Below are 18,618 nucleotides of genomic sequence, written 5' to 3'. Positions count from 1 at the left end.
AGGAGCCGGTTGTAGGATGCAAATGCAAGCTCGCGAACCTTTTACACAGGAATAGCGAACAGTCAAATGATTTAGTCTTTCTCGCCGGTACGTAAAGAGCACTGATGTGCGTCTAGGTTCTACAGAGGTATTTATTGTAGCCTATATGTATTAAAAATCCTTGAATTGTCATATAAAATACATTATATTGTGCTTGAAAATTCACATGCATCATATTCTGGTATATTGTGGCTCTATTCTTTACGGTTTATGTCGAGCTAAGAAATATACATATTATCACGACTGAAGTCACAGGGAGTCGTGAAGGTACACGTAGCCGAGGACAAGAGAATAAGGTCGGCTTGTCGTTCCGATCACAGAGTCCAGCACCAGCGCGCCGCTTCTGCCAACAACAACCGCTTCGTCGTCGTCGGCGCCAAACACGGCTGTCGCGCGGCGCTAGGCACCTGGCATTATTCCCCCCCGGGAAAGAAAACATCGTCCCCATGACAAGGTGAGAGCAGAAAAAAAAATTAGGCGTGAGGTGAACTGTACAATAACGCAAGGTTTTACTTGCAGGAAGCGCTCAGTCACGCAAAATGTACGGCTTTAAGCGCACCACATGCACAATTTCAGGCCGCTGGCGTCGAACACTGACGGTCACAGTTCCATCTGGAATGACTTCGTAATTAACGCTGTTTAAACGGCGCAGGACTTTATAGGGTCCAAAATAGCGGTGGAGTAGTTTCTGGCTCAAGCCTTTGTGGCGCACGGGGGTCCACACCCACACTTGGTCCCCTGGTTCATAGTGGACTTCCCTGTGCCGGAGGTTATAGTGTCGAGCGTCGGTGGCATGCTGCTCCTTGATGTGCAAGCTGGCCAGCTGACGGGCTTGTTCGGCCTGTTCTGCGAAATGGGCGGCATTGGGTTCGACCGCTTCTTCCCCGCACGGGAGCATCGCGTCCAACATCATGCGGGCCTCTCTGCCATATACGAGACGGAACTGCGTAAACTTCGTGGTTTCCTGCGGCGCCGTATTGTAGGCGAAGGTGACATACGGCAGGATCTCGCCCCACATTTTATGTTCGACGTCGATGTACATTGAGATCATGTCCACCAAAGTTTGGTTTAGTCGTTCCGTTAATCCATTTGTCTGAGGGTGATACGCTGTTTTTGTGCGATGCTGGGTGTGGCTGAGAGTTAAGGTGTCCCGCAGTAGCCGAGCTGTAAACGCCTTTCCTCGGTCAGTAATGATGGTCGACGGTGCACCATGTCTGAGCACAATGTCGTTCATAAAGAGTCCAGCAGCTTCGCCGGCAGTACCTCGGGCAAGGGCCTTCGTTTCAGCGTAGCGTGTTAAGTAGCGTGTTAAGTAGCGTAGCGTGTTAAGTAGGGCATGGGCCTAAAAGGTCCATGCCCACTTGCTCGAAGGGTGTGAGGGGTGGTTCAATAGATTGTAACATACCGGATGGCTTGAGCGTGGGTTTTTTTCGCCGCTGGCATTGTCGACAAGTCTGTACGTAACGTCTAACGCTCGGAGAAAGATGGCTAGTAATAGTTCTGTCGGACTCGGTTTAGGGTGCGTGTAAAGCCAAGATGTCCTGAAGTTGGTTCGTCGTGGCAGGCCAGGAGGATTTCGTGCCTTAGATCAGCCGGTATGACTAGCAGGTATGTTTTCGCACTGGACGTAGAATTCTTATAAAGCACCCCATTGCGGAAGCAATACGACGACAACCCCCGAGCAAGGTACCGGGGTATTGTAGGATGCCCACCTTCAAGGTGGTCAATAGTCAGTCGCAGCTCGCCGTCGGCACGCTGTTTGGAGGCGAGATCGGACGTAGTGACTGCTCCGAGGAAGCTATCGTCGTCGGTGGCATCTGACGATGGAGGGCCGACGGGCGCGCGGGACAGGCTATCAGCATCGGTGTGCTTCCGGCCAGACTTATAAATAACATCGAAATCGAACTCCTGCAGGCGCAATGCCAACGTGCTAAGCGGCCACGAGGATCCTTTAAGTTTTTCAGCCAAGACATAGACTGATGGTTAGTGATGACACGAAACGGTCGGCCATAAAGTTACGGGCGGAACTTGGCAGCGGCCCATACTACCGCCAAACATTCTTTTCCAGTGAGTTACACTCAGCACGGGAAAGTGCACGGCTGGCGTAGGCAATTACTTTCTCGACACCGTCTTGGTGCTGAACTAGAACGGCACCAAGGTCGACGTTCCTGGCATCCGTGTGTAACTCTGTGTCGGCATCATCGTCGAAATGTGCCAGGATTGGGGGTGACAGGAGCCGGCGTCGTAACTCGTCGAAAGCCATCTGCTGCTCGGCGCCCGAGGAAAATGATGCGTCATCTCGAGTCAGGAGAGTCAGAGGGCTAGCCATCTGTGCAAAATTTTTTATAAAGCGACGATAATAGGAGCACAGCCCCAAAAACCGTCGCACTGCTTTTTTTTCCGGGCGGGGACGGGAAAGGCAGCAACGGCAGCAAGTTTCTCAGGGTCAGCTCGGATACCATCAGCACTCACGATGTGCCCAAGAAACTTCAATTCGGTGAGCCCGGAGTGGCACTTTTGAGGCTTGAGAGAAAGGTTGACAGATAGGACGGCTTCGAGAACAGTTCTCAGGCGGCGCAAGTGTTCCGTGAACGTCGGTGAAAAAATTATCACGTCGTCGAGATAAACAAGGCATGTCTGCCACTTAAGACCTGTGAGCACAGTGTCCATCATCCGCTGGAAGGTGGCAGGAGCACAGCAGAGCCCGAATGGGAGGACGTGGAATTCATAGAGCCCATCAGGTGTTACGAAGGCAGTTTTTTCACGGTCCCTGTCATCAACTTCAATTTGCCAATAACAGCTCCTGAGGTGAATGGAGGAGAAGTACTTGGCTCGGCAAAGTCGGTGGAGAGAGTCGTCAATCCGTGGCAGCGGACAGACGTGCTTCTTTGTCATACTGTTAAGTTTCCGATAGTCAACGCAGAAACGAAGTGTTCTGTCTTTTTAACGAGGACTACAGGCGACGACCATGGGCTGCTTGAAGATTGAATGACGCCATCGGCGAGCATCTCCTTGACTTGCTGTTGGATAGCGTCTCTCTCCCGAGGAGACACACGATAGGGCTGCTGATGGATGGGTCAAGTGCCTTCATGCGTGATAATCCCGTGTTTAATGACCGACGTTTGCTGCACTTTAGATGACGACGTGAAGCACACACGAAACTCCAGCAATAGATCTTGGAGTTGCCTCTTTTCAACGGAGGAAAGGTTAGAATTGATGTCGACTGCGTGTACGGCATCATCCGGTTCAGTGCTAGGCGTAGCTTCCTCTGAAGCAAAACATTCTTCGACTTCGTGCAGATGGTCGACGTAAGCAATGACAGTGCCACGGAACAGATGTCGATGGTTATTGGAGAAATTGGTGACAAGCACCTCCGTCTCTCTTCCACGAAGGAAACAAAGACCTCTTGCCACAGAAACTCCCAAGGAGGGTGAGAGGGAGACAGGCTCAACAACCCGGAGGCCGTGATGTGGCTCGTCACAAGTAACTCTGGCGAGAATGCTGGCGCGTGGTGGCACTGTGAGGCTATCATCGGCAACTCGCAGCGTGGGTGGGACCCGCGGTACTCATACTTTTCAGTGGCCAGTTTGGCGGAAAACGTCCCCAAGCGGTTCGGTATATCAATAGTGGCACCGTGCTCACGAAGGAAGTCGTTGCCAAGAATAACATCACGAGAGCATTCGCGTAGAACAATAAAAGTAGCAACAAATGTGCAGCCTCGCACCGTAACCCAGGCTGTACACATACCCAGTGGTGCAACCACATGTCCGCCTGCCGTCCGTACGTCTGGCCCGTTCCATGGCGTCATCACCTTTTTCAGTGTCCTTGAAGCCGCCCGCTAAGGATAGAATAATCGGCTCCCGTATCAACTAAAGCGCTGACCTCCTTCGTGTCGACGATAACAGGGATGTCCAGAGAGACCCGGCCAAGACCAGGGCCTGTCGACGTCGGCTCGGAGTGAAGTGAGCGGTGTGGCGGTGGAAGCTGGACGGCAGGTGGGTGGTCGCCGTCAGGACAATTCAATGTCGACGGCAGGTCGGCGTGAACAAGCGGTGCGGCGGCGGAAGCTGTGCGGCAGTTGTGCGGTCTGCGTCGGGGCGATTTAAGCGACACGGCGGTGATAACTGGTCGACGATGCGGACGACGTCGGGGCGATCTGGTCTGTGCGGCGAAAACTGGATAGGAATTCGACGTTCGACGTCGGGGCGAATCGAGCGGTGCGGCGGTGGAGGCTTTAAGGTGAATCGGTGTGGGGTGGCCTGTCCTCCAAAGGTCGCCGGAGCTAGTTTTCCCGATGAGGGCTCGAGGAACCATGGCGTCCAGTGGTATACCGTGGCCCAGAGGGCGATTCGCGACGAGGCGAAGGCGAGCGCGATTCGCGACGAGGAGAATGTGGCAGACTGCGCTGGCGGGTGACGTACTCGGCGATGTCCTGAGGCCGCTGACCAGGCCGTGGACGAGGGCTGTCGGGGGAAAATCCTCTAAGGCCCATATGACGATAAGGACACTGCCGGTAGAGGTGACCTGCCTCGCCACAGTGGTAGCAGAGAGGGCGGTTATCTGGAGCGCGCCAGAGATCAGTCTTGCGGGGCGCCTGGCGCCGATCTGCCCAAAGGGGTAGTGGTTCCGCAGCGTGCACAGAGACCTGTGGCAGCGTGTAAGGCGGAGGGGTAGGTAGCAGGACTGGGCGGCGTGTGACATCAGCATAAGTCATCCGCTGGGTGAGGCCCGGGGGTGGTGGTGGAACGACTGTACTTGTAGGTGGCGTGAGTGCGTTCTGGACCTCCTCACGGATGATGCTGGCCAGGGAAGCCGCGCCAGGAGTAAATGATCCATGAAGTTGCTGGAGCTCCTCGCGAACCACGGTGCGAATGAGGTCGCGAAGAGAGCTGATATCTGCCCCGGGATTGTAGTCGGTTTGATCAGACGGCGGTAGTGTGGAGATGGAATTCAGCGGCCGAGCGTACTGGCTGCATCGCTGCTATAGCAGTTTCTCCATGATCACAGCTTCAGCCAGAAACGCCGCGACGGTGGTGGGCGGGCTCCGCACGAGGCCGGAAAAAAGCTGTTGTTTGACGCCGTGCATCAGGTGCCGCACCTTCTCCTCACTCATGGACGGGTCGGCGCGATGGCAAAGGCGCATGACGTCTTCAACGTACATTGCGACCCCTTCGTTCTGACGCTGAACTCGAGAGGTCAGGGCACGCTCGGCATTCTCTCGGCGGTCACTGTTGGCGTACGTATCGAGAAGCTGGCTTCGGAAGGCCGGCCACGTAGAGAATGTGGCCTCGCGGTTCTCGAACCATGTCCGAGCAGCGTCTTCAAGGCTGAAGTAGACGTTCCGCATTTTCGCAGCGTCGTGCCAGCCGTTAAACGTCGCGACCCTTTCGTAGTGGCTAGCCAGTCCTCGGCGTCTTCAAACTGCTCACCGTGAAATGGTTTAGGGGTACGTGGGGTCTGAAGGATGAGACAGGACGAAGGGGTGGAAGGGACAGTCATGGTACGGGTGGGCGGTGTCGTTGCCACAGCTAGGGTCTCTTCGTCAAGAGCGAAGGCCTCGGGGGGCAAACCTCGGAGCCGTCGGCTGGTATGATGAACAGGAGTGGTCACGACAGGCGGCCGCGTAGGATCGTCCACAGGAGAAGGGATCATCGATGGCACCTCCACCAGTGTCACGACTGAAGTCACAGGGAGCCGTGAAGGTACACGTAGCCGAGGACCAGAAAATAAGGTCGGCTTGTCGTTCCGATCACAGACTCCAGCACCAGCGCGCCGCTCGGCCAACAACAACCGCTTCGTCGTCGTCGGCACCAAACACCGCTGTCGCGTGGCGCTAGGCACGTGGCAATATGTTTTTGCTTGTAATTCATCCTGGCAGGTAGCCCTAGCTTTACTAGCATATGCATGATAAATGCTGCAGGAAATTATATTGCGCTCTCTTGAATGATCAACGCCGAAGTTGCATTACAACTCTCATACAAAAGTCGAAGTGTCTAATTCGACGGTCTTCGGCATTCAAGCCCATTTTGAGAGACTGATTTGTGAAGTGAGACTGAGAGACTCATTTTTAATGTACAGCCTCATTAGCTGAGATCCTTTCCATTGGCGAAGTTAGTGCGAAAACTCTACTTGCTATCAAGAGATTCAGAACACTGGAAATTCATTACAAGCCGCACAAAGTGGCTGAGGAGCACACCCCTGGGCTCTACGCTTTTGAAAAAGACTGTACCTACGTAGTATTGATTCGCAATTATAAATCATAGGCTCCTTCACGAACTGTCCCAGTATCTTGCCTTGCATAGAAAGAGAGCATATGAGTATGACAATGCAACAACAGTCTGAGCAGTAATGCTAAAGCAAATGTCCAGCTTCTTCGTGCAGTTCTAAATATAGTTTTCAGGTTCGAAAATGCTACAGAATTGTAGAAAATATTATGATTGTTTTTTAGTTGTTTGTCTTGACTTTGGAGGCTCAAGATGAGTGCCACGTACTCCATATTGGATGTAAATTGGATTTTAAGATATTGCATTGAAAATATTTTTTGAAAAGGGGACCTAAACTTTTGATGAACATAATAAATGTGGTTTTCACCAATATGTACATTATACAGACACATCGCCCCAAATGACCTTCATATTGCCTCATCGAAAGTAATGTGAGGTTTATCATGAATCGCACGTTCAAAACAGCAGACCATGGGGTTAGGAACCACAAAACGACACCACTACAATGCGCAGACGCCCAGGGTAAGTGCCGATCAAATATTAGAGAGAAGACTTCTTTATCATTAGGGTACAACCGCGTCACCCCAAAGGTGCGCCTATTAATACGAGGCAGGAATTTTCGTCTAAGGATAAAATAAATTTTTCAAAACAAACAGGAGTAAACTTTTTTCTCTTGCAGGTGTTGCAAGTGTGGGCGGCGCATGCACAGATGCAAAATATGCTGTTGTGCGAGAAGACCCTGGAACATTGGAAGCTGTGCTGAATGCAGCACACGAAATAGGCCATCTGTAAGAGCGTGCTTTACACATTTGTTTTAATCAGGATGTTATCAATCCATTTCGTAGTGTAGCATTACGAAACACTATCCAATCATGCCTAATCAAAATTTCTTTACAAACTTTCACTGCGGCACAGATGCACTTCAAATGTTTTCCTTTAGAGTTTAATACGCCGAACAATACTTAATTCAAAGGAATCGTGATTTTACACTTTAGAAACTTTCTTCGCCTGTAGCGAAAGTGAATTATTCTGTAAAACGCTCAGATGGACAATAAATGGCCGCATTCAAGCTTGGTGCCAATGCGCCGCTTAGGTACCCAAGTAGGCGTATTTACTGTAATTTAAACGCCTAATATTCATGAAGAATGACGTTTTTTCGCAAGGTTGACCGAATGAGCTGATTGAGTGGTCCGAAGCGTACAATGTACAGAAAAATGAAGCCAGGGGCACCATACATTATTAAACAAGAAAGATGAGGCAAAAAGAAGAAATAACTATGCATATTGGCATCATTTTCAAAATCTCACTATTTCGTAGAAGAAGCAAAATTTCTGCAGATAGCGAATGCCTTCCAGCTGAAGAAGCCTGAATGCAAAGTTATTGATATAGGCAATTTACAGCGAGTAAGAACGATGCACAACGGGCACCACTGTCGCATTCATTTAAACAATTTTGCAGCAACTTCCCAGACTTTGCAGCGGAGGCTTCACCTGTCGTTGATCAAGAGAAATGGATGGATATTTCGATGGCCGTAGAGATGTTACTCGAAATCATGCACCAGTAGCTGTCCCAATGACTCGGAAAACCTCTCTTACACAGTGCGGTAAAAGTGTGGCAATACTTTCTGTTGCGGAGCGTTGGAATATTCTGTAAATTCCAATTAGAGCAATCTTCAAGAGCCACGTGGATTCGCCCAGGAAGCATTTGCGGGCGGAGCGTCTCACTTCATTGTGTGCGCTGTTGTATATGGGGTGAGAACTTGCCAATCTAAATTGTACAACGATAGATTGAAGATTCTTCGCTGTTATTCTGGCATGATAAATCATTATGTGTAATCATGTTGAATGCAGTTTACGTAAAGCCCTGGCCAATGTTGAGTATCAGAAAACTCATGGTAAAGTTTGAGAAAGAATAGCATTCGGCGACTAGTGCGTTTCCCATCTCAACCTGATTATATCAAAGTGGATTCCGCTTTAACAAGTGTCACTATATTCATTTCGGCTCCAACGCAAACGTTAACGTTGCTATATGTAGGAAAATCGCCTAACGCCCGTCCATTTTTCACCTTTAAGGCAACCTTTATCGCTGTCTCAAGATATTCGACTTCAAAACTCTGAAGCCGCTCAGCGTAAGGCGCAATTTCAACAACTGCGGTTTTTTTCCGCTCAGCGCCACAAGCTTAACAAGGCATTTTTTCATCGTCATTAACCGGGCCATACCCACTGCAGGGCGAATGCCTCTCACATTTCTTCCACTTAACCTGCTCCAGTGCTAGCTGTATCGACTTGCTCCCTGCGAACATCTCAACCAAATCCGCACAGCTATTTGCTGCAGTACCCTTCTACAAATTTCTTCCCTTGAAATATAATTGTTTACTCTTATCGACCGTCGATTATCTTCTCTTTGCACTACATCTCCTGCCTATGCCGCGCATCTTCGTCTTGATTTTCACTGAAATGTCTGTAACTTGATTTAATTCTCTGACACACTCTGCAATCTGCCTATTTCTTCACGTTATCTCTACCATTTCCGTTGCATTGTTAGGAGCTGAAAGCGATGAAAAGGCAATAATTAATTAAGCAGACCTCTGATGTATGCATGAGGCCCAAGGCGGCCTATGTCATTACTCGTCCCTGTCTACTGATATGTCTGTGGCTATGTTATTTGCGCTAGTCTTGTTATTTATAATGACACACCAACTAGTCCAGCTTTCTGCTTTGATGTCATTACTAACATAGACAAGGCAATCAAGGTAGATGAGGAGCTTTATATGGACCTGTACAGTAACAGAAGAATTCAGGAGAATAATGAGATTGACAGTGGTGAAGAGCAATCGGTCATGCTCCAGTAACAAAGGATGAGTTGAGGAATCTTTCCAAGCTATGAATTGGGAAAATACTAAGAGAGCTTCAAATACAAGCAGGTTTCTTGAAGGACGGGGGGAATGCAGTGCTGGAAAAACTGCCGACCATGAATGCGCAATGCCAGATAACATCGAAGGTACGAGAATCATGGAGGGACGTTAATATTACCCTAATTCTAAGACAGGGCATGGTTGGGACTAAGGACTTGAAAAAATTCAGACCAATATTTATTATCGGTTACGTACAATGTAATTACTTAGGTAATCGCTGATAATATCAGGGAATCCTCAGACTTCAATCAACCAATCTATACTATTAAGCAGGCGACAGAAAAGTGGTTGAAGATAACTAGCCCCTCTACCTAATATGCATTTAATACAAGAAATCATTTTACTAAGTCGAATCCTCAGCCCTCGTGCAGCCAATGCTAGATCAGGGTGCACGTGCGACATATGTGAAAGTACTGGAATGTATATCTATTGACTGCAAAGGAAACACAGTTCTGCATAAAAACCAATTCTAAAACCAAAACCATAAAAACCACAGTTCTGCATAAATGCCAATTAAGCGAGGTGTAAGGCAAGTGGTAAAGATCTTGCCGGTACAATTTAGAGCTTGCTTTTAAATTGAACCGAAGGAATGAAACAGGGACATCACACAGCGCTGACCAGCGCTGTGTGGTGCAGAGCATTAAGTACATGTACTTAGCTTGGATTGAAACCAAACATCGGAAATTCCGAACCATTTTTTGTGAACTACGTATCTTTATTAGAAGAACCTTATATTTAGTTTGATTTTTTATGGATTCTTCCCTGAAAATTGGGCTTGAATTCCAGAATATTGTTACGGCGCGAGCCGAGGATTGCCCCGCCGGGGTGGTGCAGTGGTAAAACGCCCGACTACTGCGCCGGAGTTCCCGGGATCGAATCCCGGCCTCGGCGGTTGCGTTTCGATGGAGGCGAAACGAAGTGGCGTCCGTGTGCTGTGCGATGTCAGCGCACGTTAAAGATCCCCAGGTGGTCGAAATTACTCCGTAGCCCTCCACTACGGCCCCCCTTTCTCTCTATCCACTTTCACTCCTACCTTCATCCCTTCCCTTACGGCGCGGTTCAGGTGTCCACAGAGCAAGTGTGACAGATACTGCGCCTTTCCCTTCCTATGAACCAACCAACCAACGAACCAACCAACCGAGGAGCGCTGCTCCAGAAAAAGAAGAGGCGCGGGATGAGCGCGAGACGAGCACGCGGCGCCAGCGCGAGGGTTATAGAACAAACAAAGAGCGCCAGGGAAAGTGGTGTTTGCTTGGTTTCCTCCGTTCTTCTGCGTCTCTCTCTAGGCGGGCACAGCGTCCCACAACATATCGGTGTCAGAAGTGGGATCATGCCGCTCACCCGCTCCCAAAGTCAAGGACCCGACGTGCCAGACGACAGGACTCTGCCACCAGGCGATGGCGCCGACGACGCAGCGGCTGGCGCAGCTAGACCTAGACGCTCGGAGGGGCTCGGTCCTTCGCAGCAGCTGGATGGCGGTATTGAGCGCCTCCTGGATATAGTTACTCAGCGGATGGACGCATGGGAGGCCCGTCTGACTGCCCAGGCTGTGGAGATGGAAGCTCTCCGGTGCGACTTCCGTCGCCTTGTGCCAGCCGAGATGGGCTCGGCGCTGTCCTTCTGCAGGAAGACGAGTCTGGTGACCACGAAGTTTTAGCTTATGCCAGCCGCCAGCTTTCCGACGTAGAGCGCCGCCGCCACTCTTCGGAACTCGAGTGCCTTGCCGTTGTCTGGGCCGTCGAGAAGTTCCGTCCCTACCTGTACGGCCGTCATTTTATCATGGCAATGGACAATAGCGCTCTCACTTGGCTGCAGTCTGCCAAACACTTAAATGCTAAGATTGCGCGCTGGTCACTGCAACTTCAAGAGTACGATTTCACCATAGTGCATCGGCGCGGTTCTGCCCATCAAGAGGCCGATTTCCTTTCTCGCCACCCTTGTCCCGTGACGGCTATGGCGGATTTCAGAACTGCACAAACACAAGATCCCGACATTGCGGCCATAGTCCAATCCTTTGGCACCGCCACCAGCGCAGGTCTCCGTAAACTGCGCCGGGTCTATCGAATTAAAGATAATCTTTTGTGTCATGTGAGGCGGCTCCGTGGTCGACCACCCGTGTGGTTGCCAGTGGTGCCAGCAACACTGCGGTTGCAATCCTTTCGCGGCCTACACGACGCTCCCACAGCTGGTCACCTTGGTCGCGGCAAGACCTACGCACGAGCGTCGGAGCGCGTTTGGTGGCCTAATATGTCCAGAGACGTCAAGGAACACGTTGCGTCCTGCCACACGTGCCAATACCGGAAATCGTCCACACGAATAACCAAGCCACCCCCGCAGGCTTTTTTTCCGTCGAGTTCACCTTTCGAACTGGTTGGACTGGGCCATTTGGGCCCATTCCCGAAGACGCCCGCCGGAAACAGGTATATTCTGGTGGCGATCGACTACTTTTCCAGGTGGGTCGAAGCACTGCCCGCTCCAGACACCTCTTCCGCTCATGCCGTTTTGTTTGTGGAACAGCATCTCGTTCTTCGGCATGGTGTGCCCCGACGCCTCATCACGGACCGTGGGAGCTGCTTTATGTCCCATGAATTTGAGCGAGCCCTCCGCTCCTTCGGCATTGCGCATTCCACTACATTCGTCAATCATCCCCAGTGCAATGGCCTCGTGGAGCGTGTTAACCGCACCCTCACGGATATACTCGCCTCCTACGTGGCTCCGTCTCCCAGAAACTGGGGTCGTTTTGTTTCTGCCGCAGCTTTTGCACTCAACACTGCCAGGCAAGAAACAACGCATGTCACGCCATTCTCAGTCGTCTATGGCAGAACACCCTCTATCCCTCTCGACGCGCAGTTGGGCCTTCCCCATCAGACTGCGTCACCAACTGACTCAGCCCAACAACTTCGTTACGCCTACCTTGACGCTCAGCGCAACCTTCTCACGGCTCATGCGCGTGTGCAAGTGGCCAATGCGGCAGCACCACCCCTTCCCTCCTTCCGGTCCGGTGACGGTTATCGTTCGCTGCACCATCCGCGCGACTGGCCGTGCCACGATGCTCATGCCCAAACACTGTGGCCCTTACCGTGTCGTTGAACGGCTGGGCGCCGTGACATACCACCTCGAAGACTTCTCTGAGTATCGATCATGCGGTGTGCAGCACATTTTCCCGGAGCATGCGTCAAACATGAAGCGATATGTCAACGGCGCCAGCATTGACTCCGACTTTAGATACTGGGTAATCACCACTACTGTCGTCCCCTGCTGCCTCATTTGCCCTCCCCACGAAACGCCGCTCCATACGTGGAGCGCCTCCGGCAGCTCACCGTCACTTTCTTCCCCCCCCCTCCCCCCCGGTGGAAATATGTTACGGCGCGCGCCGAGGTCTGCACCAGAAAATGAAGAGGCGCGGGACGAGCGCGAGACGAGCGCGCGGCTCCAGCGGGAGGGTTAGAAAACAAACGAAGAGCGCCGGGGAAAGTGGTGTTTGCCTGGTGTCCTCCGTTCTTCTGGGTCTATCTCTAGGCGGGAACAGCGTCCCACAACAATATCTAACAATATTCTCACGTAGTGGTGACCAAGCCGCCCACACCAAAAGAAGACACAGGAGGGGTGGTACTGAAATCAACCCTTTATTGGGCTGGTTTGCGCCCACAAAAAACTAAGCAACTCGGTAGCGGCAAAAGAAACAAGCGGGCTCGGCGGTCGTCGAACAAAGAATGTCCGCCGCGCCCGTGAACGTTCAAGTTAAAGGCTGCTCAGGACCTTTTAGGTAACGTCGCAAATTGTTATTATTAAAACCTGGAACATTGCAGGCATACGCGACTGGTCGAATCGTCGAGACAGGTCTCGGTGCATCTTGCGCCGCAGAGATACTGATAAAGGTTTGTCTCGCGACATCAAGCATTAACCATCAAATAGTACAGAATTCATACGCGCGCAGAATCAGTGATAAGGCCGCATGCCGGTTGCTGCTAAAAACAAGTACAGTTTTAAAGGTCACGGCGGCTGCGTTTCCATGGAGGCGAAACAAAGTGGCGTCCGCGTGCTGTGCGATGTCCGCTCACGTTAAAGATCCGTAGGTGGTCGAAATTACTCTGAAGCCTTCCACTATGGCTCCCCTTTGTCCCTTTCCACTTTCACTCCCACCTTCCTCCCTTCCCTTATGGCGCGGTTCAGGTGTCCACAGAGCAGGTGTGACAGATACTGCACATTTCCCTTCCCGTGAACCAATTATATAACTATATATAAGGTTTCGCTGCATTACTCCCCCTTTAAATAACATCGCCTCAATGTTCAAAAATAAACACAGCAACTTAAATAGAAACGTTACAAATTTTAAATATCACGGATTCTATAACGCGCGTAATAAGGCTTAAGACGAACAACATGAACTATTTCAGTTTGCGCGCGTCGTAGTTGTGATGCCGTCGAACCGTCCGGAATGGCTTCATAGTCGAGTTGTCCCATGCGGGGAAGGATTTTGTATGGCCCAAACCATCGACGCAGTAACTTTTCATTTAGTACGCGGCGGTGAATTGGAATGCAAAGCCACACTCTGTCTCCTGGATTGTATTCTGCGTGGCGTCGTCGTAAGTTTTATCGTCGGATGTCGGTGCGCTATTGGTCTTTAATGCGCAGCTGTGAAAGTCGTCTAGCTTCCTCTGCACGCTGCAGGTAGGCGGCGACGTCAAAGTTCTCCTCACCAGTTGCGTGCGGCAGCATTGCGCCGAGCGCCGTCGCGGGCTCCTTGCCGTACACAAGCTTGAACGGTGTCGTACGGGTTGTCTCTGAGACTGCCATGTTATACGCGAAGATCAAGTGTGGAAAGATGGAAGCCCAGGTCTTGTGTTCAGCTTCGATGTACATGGCGGTCATGTCCGCGAGATCTTTTTGTTCAGGCGCTCCATAAGTCCATTAATCTGGGGATGGTACGCAGTTGTTCGTCGATGGCTTGTATGGCTGTATTCCAGTACGGCTTGTGTCAACTCTGCCGTAAACGCCGTTCCCCTGTCGCTGATGAACACTTCTGTGGCGCCGTGTCACAAGACAATTTTTCCGACAATAAATTTAGCAACCTCTGTGGCAGTACCATTAGGTGGGGTTTGGCTTCGGCGTAGCGGATCATGTTATCAGTTGCCACGATGATCCATTTGTTCCCCGCTGAAGAAGTTGGGAAGGGGCCGATGGGGTCTATCCCAATTTGTTGAAAAGGCAGGGTTGGGAGCGGAGCCGGGTTCAGTAGTCCCGCTGGTCTGATCGGCGGCGTCTTGCGTCGGTGACGCTCACGGCACGTCTTCACGTTGTGGGCAACTTCGGCAGGCAGTCCCGGATAGTAGTACTTCTCCTGTATTATACGCAATGTGCGCGCAAATCCAAGATCGCCTGCTGTGGGCTCGTCGAGCAACACCTCCAGAATTTCCTGCATCATGCTTTTAGCCTCAACAAGAAGCTGCGCTTTCTTGTGGGGTGCAAGGTTCTTTACGAGAAGGCCATTACTTAATGCGAACAATGATAAATGACGCCTGAACAGAGCCCTGGTTCTGTCATCACCCAGGATGACAGGAACAGGGCTGGTGTCTTGACTTGAATGGGTAAACCGGGGTTCGAAGGGCAGATGTCACGTAGTGGTGACCAGGCCGTATACACCAAAAGAAGACGCAGGCGTGATGGTACTGAAATCAACTCTTTATAAGGCTGACATGCGCCCGCAGAAGAGCTATGAGATTCGGCGGCGGCGGTAGCAACAAGCGTGCTTGGCGGTCGTCGAACAAAGAATGCCCGTCGCATTCGTAAACTTGCAATTTAAAGGCTGTTCAGAAACATCTAGATAACGTCGCAAATGGTACTAGTACAACCTAGAACATTGTCGAAACATACGAGACTGGTCGGAATCTTCGAGACAGATCTGGGCGCATCTTGCGCTACAAAGAAAGTGATAAAGGTGCGTCTCGTGACATCGAGGATTAACGGACAAAAAATACAAAATTGATACACGTGCCATAATAACTGTGATAGGCCGTATACAGGCGGCTGCAAAAAAACAACAAAGACAGTTTTGAAGGTTTTGCGGCAGTATTTCTGGATGCTAGTCATTCAATCGTGTCTGACTCTTCGTGACCCTATAGACCATATCACGCCACGCTTTCCGGACTCTCACTATCTTCCTAACATCACATAACTTCATCTGCAGCGCCTCGAGGATACCATATTGTCACGTAGCCGTTTAGGCCGGTAACCAGAAGGTTGGTTTTAATAGGGGGTTGACCTAGAAGGCACAGAAGAGCAGGTCCAGAGAGCACTGGTGACAGCAGCGGACTTCAGCTTCTCGAACGCCACGGGGGCCACTTCTTCGAGTCCGCGCACGAGACTCTCGATTAGCAGCCGCCTAACGGCTGCTGTTGCACACGCTACATTACCCCCCTCTCTAAAAAAAATTAAATGCGAGTTTGATGAATTCGAAAGCCGAGAGAGAAAAAAAATAAAGCAAGAAACATGCGGTAGGCGGTGCGCTAATTTTCTCGCGAAAAGTACGGTTTCATGCGCACGACATGAACAACCTCGGATTTCTGCTGGCGATGAGCAGAAGAAAAGCCGTCCGGAAGCACTTCGTAAGTCACGTCGCTCAGCTGACGGTGCACTTTGTATGGGTCAAGGTACTGCTTCAGAAGTTTTTCGGACAGTCCCCGACGTCGAATCAGAGGAGTCCAGAGCCGTCTCGACCTTGCTGGTTCCGGATGCGTGCCCTCGCCAGCTGTCGCGCTTGTTCTGCGCGTTGAGTGAACTACTCGGCGCCAACTTCGAGGTCACGGCCGTCATGGGGCAACATGGCTTCGAGCATTGTCGAAACTACGCGGCCATACAATAAGGAGAACGGCGTCATTTGCGTTGTTTCCTGCTGCACCGTGTTCTACGCGAACATGACGTACGGGAGGACGTAATCCCAAGGTCGATGTTAAACATTCACGTATATGGACATCATGTCGGCGACAGTTTTGTTCAGACGTTCTGTCAAGCCATTAGTTTGTGGATGGTAGGCGGCTGACCTGCGATGGGTAGTGCCGCTTAGCTGCATGACAGATTCCAGTAGCTTGGCAGTGAAAGCAGTGCCTCGGTCCGTTATTATAACTTTCAGGGCGCCGTGCCTCAGGACTATGCGTTCGATGAAAAATTTCGCTGCCTCGATTGCCGTACCACGCTGGAGGGCCTTCGTTTCAGCGTAACGCGTAAGGTAATCTGTAGCGACAATTATCCACCTGTTGCCGGAATGAGAAATTGAAAAAGGACCCAACAAATTCATGCCAACTTGTGCGAATGGGTATCTTGGCACTTGGACAGGATGTAGTAAACCGGCCGGCTTCACAGGCAGTGTTTTCCGTCGCTGGAAATCATGGCATGTTCTCACGTAATGTCGTACTGCGGCCGCAAGGTTTGGCCAGTAATAACTCTTCTTAATTCGGGCCAGAGTTCGAGCATACCCCAGGTGACCCGCGGTGGGCTCGTCATGACATGCCTGTAAGATTTCTTCGCGAAGAGTCTCTGGTACGACGAGGAGATAATCTCTTCCCGTCGGAGCGAAGTTGATCTTGTATAAAACATTGTTTCGAATGCAAAACGACGAATGCGTTCTGGCGAAGAGACGGGGAACTTCTGTAGTGCGCTCTTCCAGAAAATCGATACGTGGTGCGAGAGCCGGATCGTTACGTTGCTGCTACGAAACAGTGAGCGCGTCGACTGCTGCGATAAGGGGAAAGTTTGGTTCTTCGTCTTCCCGCGCAGCCTCGACAGGTGAACGGGACAAGCAGTCAGCGTCGTTGTGCTGACGCCCAGACTTATACACGATGGTCATCTTGAGGATAACAGCGCGGAACACAGGACGGGAACACAAGATTAGAGGACGACACAACGAGCGCTGGCTTTCAGCGCTCGTTGTGTCAGCGCTCGTTGTGTCGTCCTCTGACGCGCTGTTATCCTCAAGATGCATAACCAACATGCCCAAGCTGCTATTCTAGCTAACGATGGTCATGTCGAACTCCTGTAGCGGTAAGCTCCATCGTGCAAGGCGTCCGGAGGGTTCTCGCAAGTTCTTTAACCAGCACAGAGAGTGGTGGTCACTCACACCCGAAAGTGCCGGCCATAAAGATAGGGTCGAAATTTCATCACCGCCCATACAACAGCCAGACATTCTTTTTCGGTGGTTGAATAGTTCGATTCGACACGGGACAAAGTCCGGCTGGCGTATGCGATAACTCGCTCGGCACCGTCTTGCCACTCGACGAGTGCAGCGCCTAGACCCACGTTGCTGGCATCTGTGTGGACCAGAGTCTCGGCATTCGCATCGAAATTGGCAAGCCCAGGTGTTGTCAGCAAGCGGTGCCGTAACTCGTCGAATGCCTTTTGCTCTTCGTCCGTCCAGGTGAAGGTGACATCATCCCGGGTGAGACGTGTCAACGGAGCGGCAATGCGTGAAACGTTTTCAATAAATTTGCGGTAATAGGCGCAGAGGCCCAAGAAACGGCGAACTGTCTTCTTGTTACATGGAGTAGGGAATTTGGTGACGGCAGCTGTTTTAGCGGGATCGGGACGAACTCCTCGATGACTGACGACGTGGCTCAAGAACAGGAGCTCTTCATAGCCAAAGTGACACAATTGTGGTTTTAACGTGAGGCCGGCAGGTCTGATAGCCCGTAGCACAGCGGAGAGACGTTGGAGGTGTTCCTCGCACGTTGGGGTGAAAACACAACAACGTCGTGTCGTCCAGGTAGACTAGACACATCTTCCCTTTAAGACCAGATAGAACTGCGTCCATCATTCGCTGAAATGTCGCTGGAGCGGAGCACAATCCAAAAGGTAGGACTTTGAATTCATAAAGTCCATCGGGCGTGACAAACGCTGTCTTCTCGCGATCACGTTCATCGACTTCGATCTGCCAATAACCGCTCTTACGATCAAGCGATGAAAAGTAGCGCGCGTGGCGCAGCCGGTCTAATGAGTCCTCATTGCGTGGCAGCGGGTAGACGTCTTTTGTTTGTGACCTGACTGAGCTTCTGGTAGTTCGCACAGAACCTTAAACTTCCGTCTTTCTTCTTAAAAAGGACAACAGGCGAAGCCCAGGGACTACTCGATGGCTGTATGACACCGTCATTTAACATCTCATATACCTGTTGAGAAATGACTTCGCGTTCCCGCGGTGACACTCGGTAGGGGTTCTGCCTGACTGGTCGGATGCGGTCATCGGTTATTATGCGGTGGTTGGTCAAGGGCGTCTGTTTAACCGCGGAGGCGGATGAGAAGCAGTCTTGGAACTGAAAGAGTAGCCCGACGAGTCTGTCCTTCTCTGCCGGTGATACAGCGGGATTCACATCAGGGTCGAAGTTGGGCGTTTGGCTAGCAGATGTGTTAGTCTCAAGAACAAAGCAGTCGTGGGCTGCCTCTGCGACACCTTCA

The 18,618-nt window shown here is 51.2% G+C and overlaps 1 long non-coding RNA gene across 1 annotated transcript in view; it reads left to right on the top strand.

The window, feature by feature from the left end:
- Nucleotides 1-18,618, top strand: part of LOC146175122 (uncharacterized) — a 43,185-nt gene that overhangs the window by 11,885 nt on the left and 12,682 nt on the right. Inside the window, exon 2 of the long non-coding RNA XR_014701834.1 lies at nucleotides 6,943-7,051. This is a non-coding gene — a long non-coding RNA (uncharacterized LOC146175122). The remainder of the gene's footprint in view (nucleotides 1-6,942; nucleotides 7,052-18,618) is intronic.

The sequence above is a fragment of the Amblyomma maculatum genome, chromosome 11 (assembly GCF_055883805.1).
Source record: "Amblyomma maculatum isolate TAMU_Amacu chromosome 11, ASM5588380v1, whole genome shotgun sequence".
NCBI classification, from domain to species: Eukaryota; Metazoa; Arthropoda; class Arachnida; order Ixodida; family Ixodidae; genus Amblyomma; species Amblyomma maculatum.
This window is presented reverse-complemented; position numbering and strand designations above follow the sequence as displayed.